This window comes from Lissotriton vulgaris, chromosome 10 (genome assembly GCF_964263255.1).
Source record: "Lissotriton vulgaris chromosome 10, aLisVul1.2, whole genome shotgun sequence".
Taxonomy (NCBI): Eukaryota; Metazoa; Chordata; class Amphibia; order Caudata; family Salamandridae; genus Lissotriton; species Lissotriton vulgaris.
This window is the reverse complement of record NC_141698.1, coordinates 963,596,932-963,618,894: the sequence shown is the minus strand read 5'-3', so window position 1 is coordinate 963,618,894 and position 21,963 is coordinate 963,596,932. Positions and strand designations below refer to the sequence as shown.

The window sequence follows — 21,963 nt, the reverse complement described above, 5'->3', positions numbered from 1 at the left end:
GGAGTAGGAATAAATGATGGGGTGCTGCATAGGCTGCCAAAAAATGTCTTCAGGTTCGGTACCACTCATGGCACGCAGGTGCGTAACCCGGCTCGTCAGCCCCACCAGCTCCAACGAAGGAGCTTGAATATAAGTTTATGTACCATTGGTCGCACACTGCTTGTCCTATCAGCGAGTTGCCCCAAAGCACCGTGGTCCATGTAGTCAGCATCGGCGGGTTCGCCTCTGCCAGGGTCTTCAGCAAAAAATCAAATCGCGTTGGCCATCCCTGGACACGTGTTTCGAGGTTGTTGCCTCTCGTCAGCAGGGAGTAGGAATAAATGATGGGGTGCTGCATAGGCTGCCAAAAAATGTCTTCAGGTTCGGTACCACTCATGGCACGCAGGTGCGTAACCCGGCTCGTCAGCCCCACCAGCTCCAACGAAGGAGCTTGAATATAAGTTTATGTACCATTGGTCGCACACTGCTTGTCCTATCAGCGAGTTGCCCCAAAGCACCGTGGTCCATGTAGTCAGCATCGGCGGGTTCGCCTCTGCCAGGGTCTTCAGCAAAAAATCAAATCGCGTTGGCCATCCCTGGACACGTGTTTCGAGGTTGTTGCCTCTCGTCAGCAGGGAGTAGGAATAAATGATGGGGTGCTGCATAGGCTGCCAAAAAATGTCTTCAGGTTCGGTACCACTCATGGCACGCAGGTGCGTAACCCGGCTCGTCAGCCCCACCAGCTCCAACGAAGGAGCTTGAATATAAGTTTATGTACCATTGGTCGCACACTGCTTGTCCTATCAGCGAGTTGCCCCAAAGCACCGTGGTCCATGTAGTCAGCATCGGCGGGTTCGCCTCTGCCAGGGTCTTCAGCAAAAAATCAAATCGCGTTGGCCATCCCTGGACACGTGTTTCGAGGTTGTTGCCTCTCGTCAGCAGGGAGTAGGAATAAATGATGGGGTGCTGCATAGGCTGCCAAAAAATGTCTTCAGGTTCGGTACCACTCATGGCACGCAGGTGCGTAACCCGGCTCGTCAGCCCCACCAGCTCCAACGAAGGAGCTTGAATATAAGTTTATGTACCATTGGTCGCACACTGCTTGTCCTATCAGCGAGTTGCCCCAAAGCACCGTGGTCCATGTAGTCAGCATCGGCGGGTTCGCCTCTGCCAGGGTCTTCAGCAAAAAATCAAATCGCGTTGGCCATCCCTGGACACGTGTTTCGAGGTTGTTGCCTCTCGTCAGCAGGGAGTAGGAATAAATGATGGGGTGCTGCATAGGCTGCCAAAAAATGTCTTCAGGTTCGGTACCACTCATGGCACGCAGGTGCGTAACCCGGCTCGTCAGCCCCACCAGCTCCAACGAAGGAGCTTGAATATAAGTTTATGTACCATTGGTCGCACACTGCTTGTCCTATCAGCGAGTTGCCCCAAAGCACCGTGGTCCATGTAGTCAGCATCGGCGGGTTCGCCTCTGCCAGGGTCTTCAGCAAAAAATCAAATCGCGTTGGCCATCCCTGGACACGTGTTTCGAGGTTGTTGCCTCTCGTCAGCAGGGAGTAGGAATAAATGATGGGGTGCTGCATAGGCTGCCAAAAAATGTCTTCAGGTTCGGTACCACTCATGGCACGCAGGTGCGTAACCCGGCTCGTCAGCCCCACCAGCTCCAACGAAGGAGCTTGAATATAAGTTTATGTACCATTGGTCGCACACTGCTTGTCCTATCAGCGAGTTGCCCCAAAGCACCGTGGTCCATGTAGTCAGCATCGGCGGGTTCGCCTCTGCCAGGGTCTTCAGCAAAAAATCAAATCGCGTTGGCCATCCCTGGACACGTGTTTCGAGGTTGTTGCCTCTCGTCAGCAGGGAGTAGGAATAAATGATGGGGTGCTGCATAGGCTGCCAAAAAATGTCTTCAGGTTCGGTACCACTCATGGCACGCAGGTGCGTAACCCGGCTCGTCAGCCCCACCAGCTCCAACGAAGGAGCTTGAATATAAGTTTATGTACCATTGGTCGCACACTGCTTGTCCTATCAGCGAGTTGCCCCAAAGCACCGTGGTCCATGTAGTCAGCATCGGCGGGTTCGCCTCTGCCAGGGTCTTCAGCAAAAAATCAAATCGCGTTGGCCATCCCTGGACACGTGTTTCGAGGTTGTTGCCTCTCGTCAGCAGGGAGTAGGAATAAATGATGGGGTGCTGCATAGGCTGCCAAAAAATGTCTTCAGGTTCGGTACCACTCATGGCACGCAGGTGCGTAACCCGGCTCGTCAGCCCCACCAGCTCCAACGAAGGAGCTTGAATATAAGTTTATGTACCATTGGTCGCACACTGCTTGTCCTATCAGCGAGTTGCCCCAAAGCACCGTGGTCCATGTAGTCAGCATCGGCGGGTTCGCCTCTGCCAGGGTCTTCAGCAAAAAATCAAATCGCGTTGGCCATCCCTGGACACGTGTTTCGAGGTTGTTGCCTCTCGTCAGCAGGGAGTAGGAATAAATGATGGGGTGCTGCATAGGCTGCCAAAAAATGTCTTCAGGTTCGGTACCACTCATGGCACGCAGGTGCGTAACCCGGCTCGTCAGCCCCACCAGCTCCAACGAAGGAGCTTGAATATAAGTTTATGTACCATTGGTCGCACACTGCTTGTCCTATCAGCGAGTTGCCCCAAAGCACCGTGGTCCATGTAGTCAGCATCGGCGGGTTCGCCTCTGCCAGGGTCTTCAGCAAAAAATCAAATCGCGTTGGCCATCCCTGGACACGTGTTTCGAGGTTGTTGCCTCTCGTCAGCAGGGAGTAGGAATAAATGATGGGGTGCTGCATAGGCTGCCAAAAAATGTCTTCAGGTTCGGTACCACTCATGGCACGCAGGTGCGTAACCCGGCTCGTCAGCCCCACCAGCTCCAACGAAGGAGCTTGAATATAAGTTTATGTACCATTGGTCGCACACTGCTTGTCCTATCAGCGAGTTGCCCCAAAGCACCGTGGTCCATGTAGTCAGCATCGGCGGGTTCGCCTCTGCCAGGGTCTTCAGCAAAAAATCAAATCGCGTTGGCCATCCCTGGACACGTGTTTCGAGGTTGTTGCCTCTCGTCAGCAGGGAGTAGGAATAAATGATGGGGTGCTGCATAGGCTGCCAAAAAATGTCTTCAGGTTCGGTACCACTCATGGCACGCAGGTGCGTAACCCGGCTCGTCAGCCCCACCAGCTCCAACGAAGGAGCTTGAATATAAGTTTATGTACCATTGGTCGCACACTGCTTGTCCTATCAGCGAGTTGCCCCAAAGCACCGTGGTCCATGTAGTCAGCATCGGCGGGTTCGCCTCTGCCAGGGTCTTCAGCAAAAAATCAAATCGCGTTGGCCATCCCTGGACACGTGTTTCGAGGTTGTTGCCTCTCGTCAGCAGGGAGTAGGAATAAATGATGGGGTGCTGCATAGGCTGCCAAAAAATGTCTTCAGGTTCGGTACCACTCATGGCACGCAGGTGCGTAACCCGGCTCGTCAGCCCCACCAGCTCCAACGAAGGAGCTTGAATATAAGTTTATGTACCATTGGTCGCACACTGCTTGTCCTATCAGCGAGTTGCCCCAAAGCACCGTGGTCCATGTAGTCAGCATCGGCGGGTTCGCCTCTGCCAGGGTCTTCAGCAAAAAATCAAATCGCGTTGGCCATCCCTGGACACGTGTTTCGAGGTTGTTGCCTCTCGTCAGCAGGGAGTAGGAATAAATGATGGGGTGCTGCATAGGCTGCCAAAAAATGTCTTCAGGTTCGGTACCACTCATGGCACGCAGGTGCGTAACCCGGCTCGTCAGCCCCACCAGCTCCAACGAAGGAGCTTGAATATAAGTTTATGTACCATTGGTCGCACACTGCTTGTCCTATCAGCGAGTTGCCCCAAAGCACCGTGGTCCATGTAGTCAGCATCGGCGGGTTCGCCTCTGCCAGGGTCTTCAGCAAAAAATCAAATCGCGTTGGCCATCCCTGGACACGTGTTTCGAGGTTGTTGCCTCTCGTCAGCAGGGAGTAGGAATAAATGATGGGGTGCTGCATAGGCTGCCAAAAAATGTCTTCAGGTTCGGTACCACTCATGGCACGCAGGTGCGTAACCCGGCTCGTCAGCCCCACCAGCTCCAACGAAGGAGCTTGAATATAAGTTTATGTACCATTGGTCGCACACTGCTTGTCCTATCAGCGAGTTGCCCCAAAGCACCGTGGTCCATGTAGTCAGCATCGGCGGGTTCGCCTCTGCCAGGGTCTTCAGCAAAAAATCAAATCGCGTTGGCCATCCCTGGACACGTGTTTCGAGGTTGTTGCCTCTCGTCAGCAGGGAGTAGGAATAAATGATGGGGTGCTGCATAGGCTGCCAAAAAATGTCTTCAGGTTCGGTACCACTCATGGCACGCAGGTGCGTAACCCGGCTCGTCAGCCCCACCAGCTCCAACGAAGGAGCTTGAATATAAGTTTATGTACCATTGGTCGCACACTGCTTGTCCTATCAGCGAGTTGCCCCAAAGCACCGTGGTCCATGTAGTCAGCATCGGCGGGTTCGCCTCTGCCAGGGTCTTCAGCAAAAAATCAAATCGCGTTGGCCATCCCTGGACACGTGTTTCGAGGTTGTTGCCTCTCGTCAGCAGGGAGTAGGAATAAATGATGGGGTGCTGCATAGGCTGCCAAAAAATGTCTTCAGGTTCGGTACCACTCATGGCACGCAGGTGCGTAACCCGGCTCGTCAGCCCCACCAGCTCCAACGAAGGAGCTTGAATATAAGTTTATGTACCATTGGTCGCACACTGCTTGTCCTATCAGCGAGTTGCCCCAAAGCACCGTGGTCCATGTAGTCAGCATCGGCGGGTTCGCCTCTGCCAGGGTCTTCAGCAAAAAATCAAATCGCGTTGGCCATCCCTGGACACGTGTTTCGAGGTTGTTGCCTCTCGTCAGCAGGGAGTAGGAATAAATGATGGGGTGCTGCATAGGCTGCCAAAAAATGTCTTCAGGTTCGGTACCACTCATGGCACGCAGGTGCGTAACCCGGCTCGTCAGCCCCACCAGCTCCAACGAAGGAGCTTGAATATAAGTTTATGTACCATTGGTCGCACACTGCTTGTCCTATCAGCGAGTTGCCCCAAAGCACCGTGGTCCATGTAGTCAGCATCGGCGGGTTCGCCTCTGCCAGGGTCTTCAGCAAAAAATCAAATCGCGTTGGCCATCCCTGGACACGTGTTTCGAGGTTGTTGCCTCTCGTCAGCAGGGAGTAGGAATAAATGATGGGGTGCTGCATAGGCTGCCAAAAAATGTCTTCAGGTTCGGTACCACTCATGGCACGCAGGTGCGTAACCCGGCTCGTCAGCCCCACCAGCTCCAACGAAGGAGCTTGAATATAAGTTTATGTACCATTGGTCGCACACTGCTTGTCCTATCAGCGAGTTGCCCCAAAGCACCGTGGTCCATGTAGTCAGCATCGGCGGGTTCGCCTCTGCCAGGGTCTTCAGCAAAAAATCAAATCGCGTTGGCCATCCCTGGACACGTGTTTCGAGGTTGTTGCCTCTCGTCAGCAGGGAGTAGGAATAAATGATGGGGTGCTGCATAGGCTGCCAAAAAATGTCTTCAGGTTCGGTACCACTCATGGCACGCAGGTGCGTAACCCGGCTCGTCAGCCCCACCAGCTCCAACGAAGGAGCTTGAATATAAGTTTATGTACCATTGGTCGCACACTGCTTGTCCTATCAGCGAGTTGCCCCAAAGCACCGTGGTCCATGTAGTCAGCATCGGCGGGTTCGCCTCTGCCAGGGTCTTCAGCAAAAAATCAAATCGCGTTGGCCATCCCTGGACACGTGTTTCGAGGTTGTTGCCTATGCAGCACCCCTTTACACAGTCCTACTCCCTGCTGACGAGAGGCAACAACCTCGAAACACGTGTCCAGGGATGGCCAACGCGATTTGGATTTTTTGCTCAAGACCCTGGCAGAGGCGTACCCGCTGATGCTAACTACATAGACCACGATGCTTTGGGGCAACACGCTGATAGGACAAGCAGTGTGCGACCAATTGGACTTAAACTTATATTCAAGCTCCTTGGAGCTGGTGGGGCTGACGAGCCGGGTTACGCACCTGCGTGCCACGAGTGGTACCGAACCTGAAGACATTTTTTGGCAGCCTATGCAGCACCCCTTTACACAGTCCTACTCCCTGCTGACGAGAGGCAACAACCTCGAAACACGTGTCCAGGGATGGCCAACGCGATTTGGATTTTTTGCTCAAGACCCTGGCAGAGGCGTACCCGCTGATGCTAACTACATAGACCACGATGCTTTGGGGCAACACGCTGATAGGACAAGCAGTGTGCGACCAATTGGACTTAAACTTATATTCAAGCTCCTTGGAGCTGGTGGGGCTGACGAGCCGGGTTACGCACCTGCGTGCCACGAGTGGTACCGAACCTGAAGACATTTTTTGGCAGCCTATGCAGCACCCCTTTACACAGTCCTACTCCCTGCTGACGAGAGGCAACAACCTCGAAACACGTGTCCAGGGATGGCCAACGCGATTTGGATTTTTTGCTCAAGACCCTGGCAGAGGCGTACCCGCTGATGCTAACTACATAGACCACGATGCTTTGGGGCAACACGCTGATAGGACAAGCAGTGTGCGACCAATTGGACTTAAACTTATATTCAAGCTCCTTGGAGCTGGTGGGGCTGACGAGCCGGGTTACGCACCTGCGTGCCACGAGTGGTACCGAACCTGAAGACATTTTTTGGCAGCCTATGCAGCACCCCTTTACACAGTCCTACTCCCTGCTGACGAGAGGCAACAACCTCGAAACACGTGTCCAGGGATGGCCAACGCGATTTGGATTTTTTGCTCAAGACCCTGGCAGAGGCGTACCCGCTGATGCTAACTACATAGACCACGATGCTTTGGGGCAACACGCTGATAGGACAAGCAGTGTGCGACCAATTGGACTTAAACTTATATTCAAGCTCCTTGGAGCTGGTGGGGCTGACGAGCCGGGTTACGCACCTGCGTGCCACGAGTGGTACCGAACCTGAAGACATTTTTTGGCAGCCTATGCAGCACCCCTTTACACAGTCCTACTCCCTGCTGACGAGAGGCAACAACCTCGAAACACGTGTCCAGGGATGGCCAACGCGATTTGGATTTTTTGCTCAAGACCCTGGCAGAGGCGTACCCGCTGATGCTAACTACATAGACCACGATGCTTTGGGGCAACACGCTGATAGGACAAGCAGTGTGCGACCAATTGGACTTAAACTTATATTCAAGCTCCTTGGAGCTGGTGGGGCTGACGAGCCGGGTTACGCACCTGCGTGCCACGAGTGGTACCGAACCTGAAGACATTTTTTGGCAGCCTATGCAGCACCCCTTTACACAGTCCTACTCCCTGCTGACGAGAGGCAACAACCTCGAAACACGTGTCCAGGGATGGCCAACGCGATTTGGATTTTTTGCTCAAGACCCTGGCAGAGGCGTACCCGCTGATGCTAACTACATAGACCACGATGCTTTGGGGCAACACGCTGATAGGAAAAGCAGTGTGCGACCAATTGGACTTAAACTTATATTCAAGCTCCTTGGAGCTGGTGGGGCTGACGAGCCGGGTTACGCACCTGCGTGCCACGAGTGGTACCGAACCTGAAGACATTTTTTGGCAGCCTATGCAGCACCCCTTTACACAGTCCTACTCCCTGCTGACGAGAGGCAACAACCTCGAAACACGTGTCCAGGGATGGCCAACGCGATTTGGATTTTTTGCTCAAGACCCTGGCAGAGGCGTACCCGCTGATGCTAACTACATAGACCACGATGCTTTGGGGCAACACGCTGATAGGACAAGCAGTGTGCGACCAATTGGACTTAAACTTATATTCAAGCTCCTTGGAGCTGGTGGGGCTGACGAGCCGGGTTACGCACCTGCGTGCCACGAGTGGTACCGAACCTGAAGACATTTTTTGGCAGCCTATGCAGCACCCCTTTACACAGTCCTACTCCCTGCTGACGAGAGGCAACAACCTCGAAACACGTGTCCAGGGATGGCCAACGCGATTTGGATTTTTTGCTCAAGACCCTGGCAGAGGCGTACCCGCTGATGCTAACTACATAGACCACGATGCTTTGGGGCAACACGCTGATAGGACAAGCAGTGTGCGACCAATTGGACTTAAACAAATGTCTCATTGTTGGTTGTATCTGTGTCACTAATCAAATGCCTTGATACTTTCCCAGTTCTTGGAAATATAAGGTCAGGCAACATCTGCGTCTAATAGCAGACATGGCAATGATTCTGCATAAATATGGAAAAATATTGGCTTTCATTGTTTGTGGGGGAATATCGGCAAGATGGATACAAGGCTTATATAAGATGGAGTGGGACCTCTTGGACTGGACGTCATCAAAACCTGCAATGATGAAAGTTTGTAAATATTGATCAGCCTGTGCGTGTGGAACGAACCTGGAGCATCCAATAAACTTTGACCTGTGCCTAAATTTGTGAATGTGGAATCAGCAGAGGAATTCCACATTCCACATGTATGGTTGCAAATAGTGATTTTGTAACTATAAGTTAAGCTTAAGCTTTCAAAAATGTTTGTGAATAAGGAACTCAAGGAATTGTTTCATCAAGTATATGAGTCAGAGATTCCAGTGCAAGTGTGAAATGAAGGAAAGCTGTAGAGCATCTATTGCAGTTCGGATTTGGAAAATTGGCAATGTCTTTTGAAATGTTCACAACTTTAGAGTAGTGGAAGCTAGAGAGATTTGCACATAGCAAGTGGGTGGGCACAATTGCTAGGACAGTAGCCAGGGGTACTGAAAGCTTGAAAAGTACTTGTTGTTTGCAAAGCCAGAAACGTTTGACATTCTCTTAACAATACTTGGTTTAGTTCCAATTTTTTTTGTGACTGAGTTGCAGAGGCTTCTGCCAACATGTACAGGAAGGACTTTTCTGTGTACACTCATAATTGGAAAAAACTCATTAGACTAATAAGCCTGCCCGTGGTAAGCCTCACTCCCAGGAACTATCTGGTCAGCATAGGGGAGGAGGGAAAAATTTAAGCTAATTTCTTAGGTAGGCAGACGAAATATTGATTTTTAAATATCGACAAACAATAATGTCGATGTTTAAATATCGAAGGGACAGAATATAGAAGGTAAGTAATATCGATATTTTTAATGTCGATGGGACAGAATTTCGAAGCTAATTAATATCGTTTTTGTTAATATCGATGTTAGTAATATCGAGGTTACTAATATCGATGGTAGTAATATCGATGTTACTAATATCGATTTTTAGATGATTTTTATGTATATTAATATGTATTTAGTATGTATATTTTTTTAATGTAATTTAAGTAAATTTTGCATTTTAGTACTGTAGCTGGTTGTGGGTTTATAGGGTAATAGGGTGGGAAGTAATTTAATTATACTAAATTAATTATTAATTTTCAGGAATTATAAATTAATTTTTATTAATTGGTAATTAATTTTCAATAATTGGTCATTAATTTAAATTAATTGATTAATTGATAATTATGTTCTGTAGCGGGTTATGGGTTTATAGGTGAATAGGGTGGGAAGTAATTTAAATGTAATTAAGTAATATTTTATTTTAATTAATTGTTTTTGTTAATTATATTATTGTTAATTAATTGGTAATTCATTTTTATCAATTGATTTATTGATAATTATGTTCTGTAGTGAGTTATGGGTTTATAGGGGAATAGGGTGGGAAGTAATTTAAATGTAATTAAGTCATAATTTATTTAAATTAATTGTTTTTGTTAATTATATTATTGTTAATTGATTATTAACTGGTAATTCATTTTTATTAATTGATTAATTTATAATTATGTTCTGTAGCGGGTTATGGGTTTATAGGGGACTAGGGTGGGAAGTAATTTTAATGTAATTAGGTATTAATTTGTTTTAATTATTTGTTTTTGTTAATTAAATTATTGGTGATTCATTATTAATTGGTAATTAATTATTATTAATTGGTATTTATTATTAGTTTATTTTTACTCAAATATTCATTGGTAATTATGTTTTTAATAATTCTGTATTGGTATTTGTAAATAGTGTAGATATATTTAAGAATTATTTTTTTTAATATTTTAAAATATTAATTTATTTACAAGTATGTTATTTTTAACTTCTACGCTATCCAACACTTTCCCTACTGTTGAACTCTCTGGAGTTGGAATAGTAATTTGTACCCCTACGCTATCCAACACTTTCCCTACTGTTGCACTCTCTGGAGTTGGAATAGTAATTGTTACCCCTAGGCTATCCAACACTTTCCCTACTGTTGCACTCTCTGGAGTTGGAATAGTAATTTTTACCGTTACGCTATCCAACACTTTCCCTACTGTAGCACTCTCTGGAGTGGGAATAGTAATTTTTACCCCCTCGCTATCCAACACTTTCCCTACTGTTGCACTCTCTGGAGTTGGAATAGTAATTTTTACCGTTACGCTATCCAACACTTTCCCTACTGTAGCACTCTCTGGAGTGGGAATAGTAATTCTTACCCCCACGCCCCCACGCTATACAACACTTTCCCTACTGTTGCACTCTCTGGAGATGGAATAATAATTGTTACGCTTACGCTACCCTACACATTCTCCCTACTTCTGCACTCTTTGGAGTGGAAATCGTAAATTTTACCCCAACGCTATCCAACACTTTCCCTACTGTTGCACTCTTTGGAGTGGGAATAATAATTTTTACCCCTACGCTATCCAACACTTTCCCTACTGTTGCACTCTCTGGAGTGGGAATAGTAATTTATACCCCTGCATTATCCAACACTTTCCCTACTGTTGCACTTTTTGGAGAGGGAATAGTAATTTTTACTCCTAAGCTATCCAACATTTTCCCTACTGTTGCACTCTTTGGAGTGTGAATAGTAATTTTTACCTCTACAGTATCCAACATTTCACTTACTGTTGTTTTTTTTGGAGTAATATCAGTATTTTATTCCCTCTGTTATTTATTATATTTTGTATAGTTTTAGCTAATGTTTAGATTAGAGCGGCAGACCCTGATGCAGAGGTCTGGCCCGGGACCAGGGTTCAATTCCCCGCCTCGGCGGGTCTTGGGCTCAAAATTCCATGGACCTGATAATTCTCGCCTCGGTGCCTATTCCAATCATGGAGTCCCACTCTGCAACTCTGGGCAATAGCTTGCTTAATCTCCACAACGGCCCCCACAACGCTAAGGATGCCTGGCCTCCACCTTGGGGGTGCCCAGGAGTGGAAACCTCACAGGGAAAGCCAGGATGGGTTCCACAGCGGTATTCGTACAAGCGCCTTGAGACCCTTGCGGGTGAGTAGTGTGCTATACAAGTATCAATTTACATTTACATTTTAAAAATATTAAAATGGATTTTTTTGTTTTTTGTTTTGCATAAATATTTAATTTTCATTTAGGTTAATATTTTATGTGTATAGAATAAATTGTAATGTAACTATTTTTAATTATTTATAACTTAATAAAATAATTATTAAAACTGATTATTAAGTAAGTATATATATATTATATATTATATGTGTATGTTTAATTATTTTTTATTAAATTATGTACACTAGTTATTAGTTTTAAATACTATAAAATATTTTTAACTATGTTTATTATATTTTAAGTATTATTTAATTTTTTTAACCTATTTTTTTAATTTAAAAAAACGTTATTTTTTTTATATGATATTTTTGACATCGATATATTTTCCCGATATTTTTGTACTTACCTTGTTGTAGATAGGATGTCGATATTGTTGACATCTATATTAATACTCCAATATTTTTGTACCTTTACATATGTCTTTTTATATTTTGTCAGACATTCTTCTGACATATCAAACAAGCTGAGAAAAAGGGTTTAGATTCAGGTAGTGGTAAAAGTAGGTAAGGTAATTTTACGGTTCAAGGGTGGGTAGTGATAAAGGGAAGTAAGGGAGATAAGGGTATTATTAGGGCTTAGGGTGGGCAGTGGTAAATGGAGGGTAGGACAATTTGGGTTTAAGGGTGGATAGTAGTAAAATAATGTAAGGGTAATTCTAGGGTTTAGGGATGAATAGTGGTAAAGGGAAGTAAGGGGTAATAGTATTTAATAGTTTTCTTTTTTAGTTTGAACCCCTCATATTTGGTTTTTGGGGATTTTCCCCGAAAAACATATATATTCTATTATTTATAACAATTCAATATAATTACCTTATATGTACTAGACATGAGTGGAAATGACATGCCTGGTACTTGCATGTGTCGTAAAGAAATACACTAGTTAGAGACCGGACATAGGCATGTATTGTGAATAGAGATTATCATTCCTTACCATGCCGCTATTGCGTGTATTGCATAACGTGATTATGGGGCTTTTAGACATAGCAAAGCTCTCAAGATGGTCATTTCAAAGAGTTATCATGCAGTTGTATACAAAATTATTATGGTATCATTAGTTTTGACAAAATTGTTGATAACCATCTCAACTTTCTTAAAACCCTAGAGATATAAAGAAAATTCAACTACAAAGCTATTATCATTTAAATGATTGGTAAACCAAAAATATATTTAAAGCAAAGAAACAGACTATAAAAAATTGCAACACATTAAACACAAAATAAAAAAGTTAATGCATTATTATCTACCTATAAAATACCATGTCAACCAATCAAATTCAAAACCAAAACAGACACATTATAGGAAAACAGAACTAATGTAAAAAATAGCATAAATAGAGAGCAAGCCAAAAGCACAAACTGCTGGACAGCTAGCCCACTGCAGAATCCTTCACTCTGCCTGAATGGAATCCCTCCTGCATGCTGCCCCTTTGCTCTACGTTAGAAAAGGAAATGCATCATGAAAAAAATAAGCGGACATGTTGTAACTTAAAAATGTATCTAAACCACTGCAGATAAAACAAACCATAAACAATTGTAACTATATCTAATTCAATTATTTTTAATACATTCCCAATTCATACCTGCAAAATAGAAACAACTTCAAAACTAAAAACAACTGAGTAGGAAAGTGGATTATTAATTGGGGTGGGTGGTATTCTGCCACAAGGATAAGCCTGCAAACTTGTTAAGGTAAAGCATAGTTTCAATTATTTAAAATTTGGCTCAAATCCCTGTAGGTGTTATTCAGAGAAGACACGCTTAGCTTAGGAAAATGTCTGAAGCATTTATCAATCACAAAACATTTAAAATGTCAAAGCACAATACAATAAAAATCACTCAACCAATCAATCAATGAAAGAAAGCTTTATTCGATTGCCATATAAAACAATCATAAAAGCACATAAAAAGAGAACACTTATTTCATCAATTAAAATATCACACAAGTAAAAAGTGTCAACCATAAATAACAGCAAAGTTTATACATAATGAAATTAATCATATTTCAAATATCAGATAAAACAAAAATTAAATAGACATACATTTCCTTTGCCGCAAGAGTCGCTTTAAAACAGTTACAACCCTGCAAACATTGTGCACATTATCCAGCAGTTGTAATACAAGGAATGCCGGTCGGCACTGCAGAGGCCCCAGTGATTTTAATATTGGTAGCAGACAAACTTTCAGAGCATCAAGATAAAATTTACTAAAAAGTACAACGTGTATTGTGGACTGTGCTGCGTGGTTATCACAAGTATACGTATCAAGATCTTGTGCCCATTCATTCATTTTGGGGATAGCAACAAGTCTGTGAAAAAACCCCACCCTAAATCTAAGTCAACACCAGGTACAAAAGTTAAATAGAGTTGGTTGTTAAAAGTGGTTAAAATCAATTGATTGTACATAACAGTCAGGTTTATAACCTTTAAGGATATTCTAATCATGTCCAGATGCCTTAGAGCCTAATTTTTTAGATCCTTCCATTATGTTAATAGTTTCGGAATTGGTAATATATTGTTAGTGGCCTAGATCTTGTAAAAGTTCCTGACATATATCAGCCAAGGAATCTTTAAGCCTCTTCTAATTTTATAGTGTCAAACAAATTTGGAAAATTAGAGAACAATTTAATGAGGAAAATGACACTAAAACAACAGAAACCCAATAATGGGAACTGGAGATATACATTTTTAAAGCTATATATCTAAAGGCTCTAGTATGCAGTCATTGTTGAATGGGACCTAGATGCCATTTCTGTCTGACGATTCAGAAAAGGGGGTGGTGATATTCTCAGATGTGAGACCCTTGCTCATTGCACCATCAGGATTCAAGCAAACCGGCCGAAGACGGCTGTAATGCCAGAAACCGGTCCCCGGGAGCTTGTTTCCTTCCCAGAGGCTTCTGTAGTTTGGTTTGTCCTGTTCCCATCATGCACTGGGACAGGAACGGACTAATTTGCATACAGTCAGGTTCTGAAACTGGGATGGTGCAGTGAGCTAAAAAACGGTGTTGGATCTAGCCCTGATCTTTTGACTGGGTGAGAGCTTTCTGCTTAATTCAGAGACTCTGTCCCTCACCACCCCTTTTTGTAAATATTTTTGTCCACCCTAAGCGTGGAAGGGTATTCTCAGATGTGAGACCCTTGCCCATTGCACCATCAGGATTCAAGCAAACCGGGCCGAAGACGGCTGTAATGCCAGAAACCGGTCCCCGGGAGCTTGTTTCCTTCCCAGTGTAAGAATTGGCTTCTGTAGTTTGGTTTGTCCTGTTCCCATCATGCACTGGGACAGGAACGGACTAATTTGCATACAGTCAGGTTCTGAAACTGGGATGGTGCAGTGAGCTAAAAAACGGTGTTGGATCTAGCCCTGATCTTTTGACTGGGTGAGAGCTTTCTGCTTAATTCAGAGACTCTGTCCCTCACCACCCCTTTTTGTAAATATTTTTGTCCACCCTAAGCGTGGAAGGGTATTCTCAGATGTGAGACCCTTGCTCATTGCACCATCAGGATTCAAGCAAACCGGGCCGAAGACGGCTGTAATGCCAGAAACCGGTCCCCGGGAGCTTGTTTCCTTCCCAGTGTAAGAATTGGCTTCTGTAGTTTGGTTTGTCCTGTTCCCATCATGCACTGGGACAGGAACGTACTAATTTGCATACAGTCAGGTTCTGAAACTGGGATGGTGCAGTGAGCTAAAAAACGGTGTTGGATCTAGCCCTGATCTTTTGACTGGGTGAGAGCTTTCTGCTTAATTCAGAGACTCTGTCCCTCACCACCCCTTTTTGTAAATATTTTTGTCCACCCTAAGCGTGGAAGGGTATTCTCAGATGTGAGACCCTTGCTCATTGCACCATCAGGATTCAAGCAAACCGGGCCGAAGACGGCTGTAATGCCAGAAACCGGTCCCCGGGAGCTTGTTTCCTTCCCAGTGTAAGAATTGGCTTCTGTAGTTTGGTTTGTCCTGTTCCCATCATGCACTGGGACAGGAACGTACTAATTTGCATACAGTCAGGTTCTGAAACTGGGATGGTGCAGTGAGCTAAAAAACGGTGTTGGATCTAGCCCTGATCTTTTGACTGGGTGAGAGCTTTCTGCTTAATTCAGAGACTCTGTCCCTCACCACCCCTTTTTGTAAATATTTCTGTCTGACTGCGATAAAGAATTGGTCAGATATATCAAGTGGATGTGTCTTGGTGAAAGATGTTTACTTTTTACTTAATTTCTGAATTGGAACTCAAAATCCTCCAGTGGGCCAAAGCTGCAGGGTGCATCTGGTTTATCTGCTGAAGCCCTCTCAAAGCAGGATAGGTGCTGAATGGGGTCCTGCTGAAGCTGTTGGTTTCGAAGGGAAAAAGCTCAGATTGTAAAAAGTGCACATTTAATAGCAAAAAAAATACATGCTTGTATGGATGCTTTTCTTGCCTTCTCCAGCTCAAGACTTCTGGAGCGTAAATTCTCTAGCAGGGCGAGCATGAAAATACATCTAATGAAGTAGCTTTAAAATCAAACACCTCAGATTTTCTGGAGTAGGTCCTCTTGGTTGCTTCCATGGTTCCCAGGATCTCAGGAACAGCACTTAGGAGCAAGGACTCACTCCCACATAAGCCACCAGGATTCCTAACTTTCCTACTCCTAAATGCCCTTTGTGAATACGAAAAGTCTTAAAGTTAGGAGTTTGTCTCAGATTACTTTTGTGAATTGGGCCCCAAGTGTTTGCAGCCATCGTGGGACTCGGTTTCAACCCAGTTCCAAAAAATAACAGTGAAAAAAAGAAAAGGGGCAGGGTAGGAATATTCTGACCCCCAGCAGGGCAAATAAGCATTTAAAACACATTTCTGTAAAAGGGGCCCCCAGGTGGGCCAGGTCCTGGTTACATTTTGTTTTTTAAAAAGAAGAGGGGCACACAGTGCCTCCCTCGTAAGGCTCTTAGAGCCCCTGTTTCTTCACCCTCTCCAGGGCTTTATTTGTAAAAATGGAGGGGCGCACATGGCCCCCCTCCTGCGGCTCTATAAGCCCCAAAGACAACTACCTCCCCAGGGCTAAATCACACAATATGAGGGGGTCCGCAGATCCCCCCGGGACAACCACCTCTGCAAATATTTTTTAAAAATGAGAGAGATGCCACACGGCCCCCCTCCCAGGTCATATACATCCCCACGGACCACCATCTCCCCAGGGCAGGCCGATGTTCAGAGAAGCATATATGCCCCTGGGGACTGCCACCCCACAGGGCTGGCTCCTGCTAATTTCTGGGATGCCCACCACAGGAACATATATGTTTGTTCTGACTTGGCAGGATCTTTGAAAGCTCCCGCCAAGTCAGAGCAAACACAAACTCCACTCTCAGCAAGCAACCACTTTGAAACCACTCCCGCTAGCTGAGAGCAGAGTTTTCATCAGTTTCCCTGCCCACTGTTTAGTAGGCAGGGGATCAGATGAAAAGATTGCTCTCACAGACAGGTAGATACATGTTTAGCAGCTCCCTGTATGGGAGAGCAATGCCAGCTACTGCAGGAGGCGTGGCACCAGCAGGGACTGTGGGGGAACGTGTTAGCTCTCCATTCTGGGTATATCCATTTCGGTCCCTGATAGATTTATATATAGGAGATAAAGAAAAGGGACTAAGAGACATCTCTGCCTTACTCTCTGTGAGTATCTAATCTGCTGGGTCTTCTCACCTGTGTGCCAAAATGAACTGACAGTGTTAGATGGTGATGAATTTAATTTATGGCAAGCTTCCTGGAGCCAATGACTCCCAAAAGGATCTACCTTCTTCCCCCCAAAAACATTCAAAATGCTCTTTCTTTAGAAAGTTTTACCCCATTACAAATGGATGCAGTGAAGGAAATGCTAAAATCTGCAAAGTATTGGTCGCCTCTTGACATCATACTAGCTAAGATTGCTGCATTGCTATCCACTCAGCTTGCCCCAACCATTTGTTCTATATTAAATATATCGCTGAGTGAGGACCAACTTCCCCTTGAGTGAAAGTCAGCTCAGATAATCCCAAACCGCAAAAAGGTGAATCTATCTGCATTAGTACTGTCCAACTACTGTCCTTTTTGCTTCTCCCCCTGATGAGAAAACTATTGGAAGGATATATCAAGAAAAAACTTACAGAACACGTAAAGTATACTGGCTGTTTAGACCCTTCACAGACGGTTTTTAGACATATGTACAGCACGGAGTCGGCACTGATATCGGTATCAGATCAGATTAGATGGCCTCTTGATAGTAATCAAGCTGTCTTGCTACTGCTGCTGGATTTATTTGCAGATGTTGATACAGTGTCTCATCAAGCCCTGTTGTGAAGATGTGAGGAGATTGGAATCTGTGGACACTTCTTTCAATGGTTTACGAGCTTCTTAACTGGTAGTGCCAATATACTCTGGTCTGCAGATTGGTGGCCTCAGGATTTGGGCACTGCCCCTATCCCTAAGACGGTGGCAAAATACTTAAGGTGTGTATTTAGATCCTGTCTATGAAGGACCAAGTTGTGGCTACTTCTGGGACCTGCTTCCATATGATGCATCTTTTGCATAGAATATTCCCCCTCTTTACACTAGCTGTAAGTGAAACCTTGGTTCAGGCACTGGTCATCATTCGTCTGGACGATTGCAATGCTCTTTTAGTCACAGCTAATGAATCATTACTGAAGAGACTACAGGTTGTACAGAACACAGCAGCGAGGCTTGTCACTCATATTTCCCCTAGAACGGCCTCCCTCCCTCTTCTGCAAAAACTTCAGTGGCTGCCCATTTGCCAGAGAATCATGTTCAAAGTTTGCTACACTGTACATAAAACCTTAAATGGCAAAGGAAACAGTTACTTAGCTGATAAACCTATCCCCTACCAGCCGGCCAGGGTCCTACTCTCTGAAGAGAAATGTCTCCTTATCATTCCTCGCTTAAAGAAATCCAGCACAGGAGGTTAAGCCTTTTTCTATATTGCCCCTCTGTGATGGAATCAACTGCCCCTTACACTTTGACGATGTGATGATCTTTTGATATTTAGGAGATTCCTTAAAACTGAACTTTTTGCTGTTTAACTCTCTGCTGGGTCTGCTATTGTACTGCTGTAGAGAGGAGCTACCCCCCCCCCCCCCCGGGGTGATTCTGGCATTCTATTAGTTATTAAATTAAATTAAAATTAAGGCATTTTATTAAAACCAGAAGTTCTGTTACTAGTCCCATGTTTTCCATTACCTTCCATAACTTTTCCTGGTTGACTAGGTCAAAATCACCACTCAGGTCTATAAATGCCATATGCAGAGCTCCATTCTTGCCAATAAAATTATTTCCTTCCAATTTGGCACACATTCAATGATTTCTCCACTTTTTCAAAGCCTGGTCCGAAGCCAAATTGTGCATCAGACAGGATCTTTAAAAGTCTAATAGCTCTATCTCCTTTTTTAAAGATAGGGGCACTGATGGCGTTCCTCCGTGAGGCTGGGATGTAGCCTTCAACAGTGCTCCTTAGAACATTAATTACAGAAATCAACATTAGATTTATACAAATCTGCTGGGACCCTGCCTGGTCCTGGAGCTTTCCCTAGGGCATATTCCATTATAGCCAATGCTACTTCAGTAGTTTCTATAGGGAGCAAAGGGTCCTGCAACTTTACATCCAGGATAAACCCACAAATTGCCAGATCAGACGCTTGTGACAGCTCCTTTTCTGATTCTCTTTCTGATCCATTGGGAACCATACCAGGCTGTCTTTGAAGTGAATGCATGAGAGTAAATGTAGAGTATTTATATAGCGCACTTCTACCGGGAGGCCTCGTAGCACTGTATTCATACCGCTGTGGAACCCATCCTGGCTTTCCTGTGAAATGTCCACTCCTGGGCACCCCCAAGGTGAAGCCAGGCATCCATAGCGCTGCTGGGGCCGTTGTGGAGATTAAGCAAGCTATTGCCCAGAGTCACAGAGTGGGACCCATGATTAGACTAGTCACCAAGGCGAGAATTACCAGGTCCGGGCAAATTGAGTCCAAGAGCCTCTGAGGCGGGAATTGAACCCTGGGCCCGGGCCTGACCTCTGCATCAGGGTTTGCCGCTCTAACCATTGAGCCACGCTTCTCCACTATGAGAGTAGTCAAGTCTGTATGGGTTCTACTATTCCCCTCCTGCAATGGAATTTAGGGCATGTGTAGCAAAATCTTGGGTGTCTCTTTGGTAAGTTTCCAAATTTTGATAATATTTCAGTAGCACTGTTAATAAGGCATAGGCACTGTCAGTCTTGGCTATTCAATGTGATATTGCTTTGAATGACTTCTTAGTGGGTTCATTAAAAATAGTTTGGCCAGAATTAATGGATTTAGTAACTGCCCTAGGTGTATCCCTGTTAAGGCAAGGGAGATTATGTGGCCTGTCAAAGTACCCTAGTGAAAGCTTCTTAATCCTACTTGAAGATTGTAAATATATATTAATTTCCTTGTGCTTTTTCATCTTTGCATGGGTGCTGCATTCTACAGCACGATTGAAAAAAGGAGAATGCCCTTAAACATAGTATTTGTGCAAGAAGAAACCCCCTCCTGCACAAAACTAAGGAGGCCACAATACAAACAACATTGCACTATAGTACAGAGAGTTGTCTCAGTCCAATTATAAAGGATTCTGAACATGCAAAAGCTTATCCAGGTATTTTCTTCTGTAAACTATTACACTGTCCCTTTCAATCTGTTATATATTTTATGTCTTTGTTTTCATGTGGATGATGTGCAGAGTTAGAAGAATTTTGATCCATCTAGAATAGAGAATGAGTCTGAAAAAGAGGGTTTTAGTGCCCCCCACTTTCTCTTTCAGTCGTAGTACTTATCTTACACAGTAAGCAGACTGAGGGGCCTTTACTCTATTTTTTGAAGCTTCGAAGTTGGAGAAATTGATAGCCAGTCTGAGGTAATCAGAGTAATTACAACTATTATATTTATTTCACATTACTTTTATAATGTTTTTGTATACAACTATGTACTTATAAAATTAAATCTTTAAAATATTATTTGGGAAGATTAATAGATTTGACCACTGTGAGAAAATGGGGTACTTGCTGGGGGGGAGCAGTGGAGAAACCATACTCAAGCAGCAACCACAATCCTTGTCAGGCTGAGGCACAAGCAAACCCCAAATTAACCTGTGCTTAACCCTCAGGTAGCCTAGCACAAAGCTGTCAGTCTTAACGTAGAGGCAATGTGTAAAGTATTTATGCACTCTTCAAACAGTAATGCAGTGAGAACATAACACAAGAAGACTCCCTCACCAGTTTAGAAAAATAGAGACAAATTAATTAAATAAATCATTACCAAAATGACAAAACTCCAATCAGTAGAACTGGAAGTATTAAATTTTATATATTTAAATTAAAATAACGCCAAAAATCCTAAAGCATCACTCACAACTATCTGGTCATACGGGATTAAGAGAAAGTCACAAGTTCAGGCTGAAAAGTTACCTTCCCAGTGCAGCGCACAGAGTCCCATTTGTGGTAGTCGGGGCTGCGAGGAGCAAGGAAGCATTGCAAAAGGTAATCTATGTAGCACAAAATTAAGCCTGCCATTGCAGATGGTCTTTGCTGTAGCACAAAGATCCCATTGCCATCAGAAGCTGTCACACAGGAACTTTACCTTGGCGCACCCTGTGAGTGGCCGACACTGTAGTGCAAAGTGTGGGTTTGCCAGATCTTCACTTTGGCTGGCAGTGCGTGTGACTAATTTTTACCACCAATTGGCCCGTTCGCAGGTGTACTGAGCCAAAATACCTAGATTTAGCTCTAGCGAGGCCATGCCAAAGGTACAGGAACTTATGGGCACTACTTGGGGGAAAGGGCTTACTCCAACCAAATTAGGGTGCTAGATCACGTGTTTGGGAGCCTGTTATGTCCTTCTGGCTTTGAACAGGAGGCCAGCAGACCAGTCCTTAGTGTCTGTCTGGGTGTCCTGGTTTCAGATGCACATCCAATCCCTCTGACTAAGGCAAGAGTGCAGCAGTCCAGCAAGGTAGTAGTCCAGCAGGTCAACAGTTCAGCAGAGTGGCAGTCCTTTCATCTGCACTGCAGTCCCTCTTCCTGGTAGAGTCTCCACAGGTCCCGAAGTGTACTGAAGATTTGGGGGGCCATTAGGATGACCGCCGCCATCCCATCGGATAACGGGACCACCCGCCATAAGGGTGGGGGGTATTAGGATGCGCCCGTCACAGTGGCGGGAGCATCCTGCATTTTTAACATTGTTGCGGGCGGTGCTCTCAGTACCGACCGCCACAATGCTAAAAAAGCATGTCGTGCATGTGCATGCACAACGTGGCAGGCACCGCGCTGTGCCTGCCATGTTGTGAATTCAAATGTAGGGGGGTACCATAGGTACCCCCATGTGCCTCCCCCACCCCCCCATAATCCTGGGGGCCCGCAACGGACCCCCAAACTGAAAGACCACATGCCTTTCGTTGCCGCCACGGAAAGGCACCCACCCGCCTGCATCCTAATATGGATGGCGATGTCTAGCAGACACCAACACCATATAAACCCTTTTCCGCCCCAATCGCAAGGCGACCGGGCGGAAAAGAGGCGGACGGTGTTTCCGCCCTCCCCGGTC

General features: G+C 45.1%; 1 protein-coding gene across 2 annotated transcripts in view; it reads left to right on the top strand.

Annotated features, from left to right (window-relative positions):
- DGKB (diacylglycerol kinase beta) overlaps positions 1-21,963 on the top strand; it is a 1,765,597-nt gene that overhangs the window by 145,893 nt on the left and 1,597,741 nt on the right. The gene's annotated exons all lie outside the window — the stretch shown is intronic.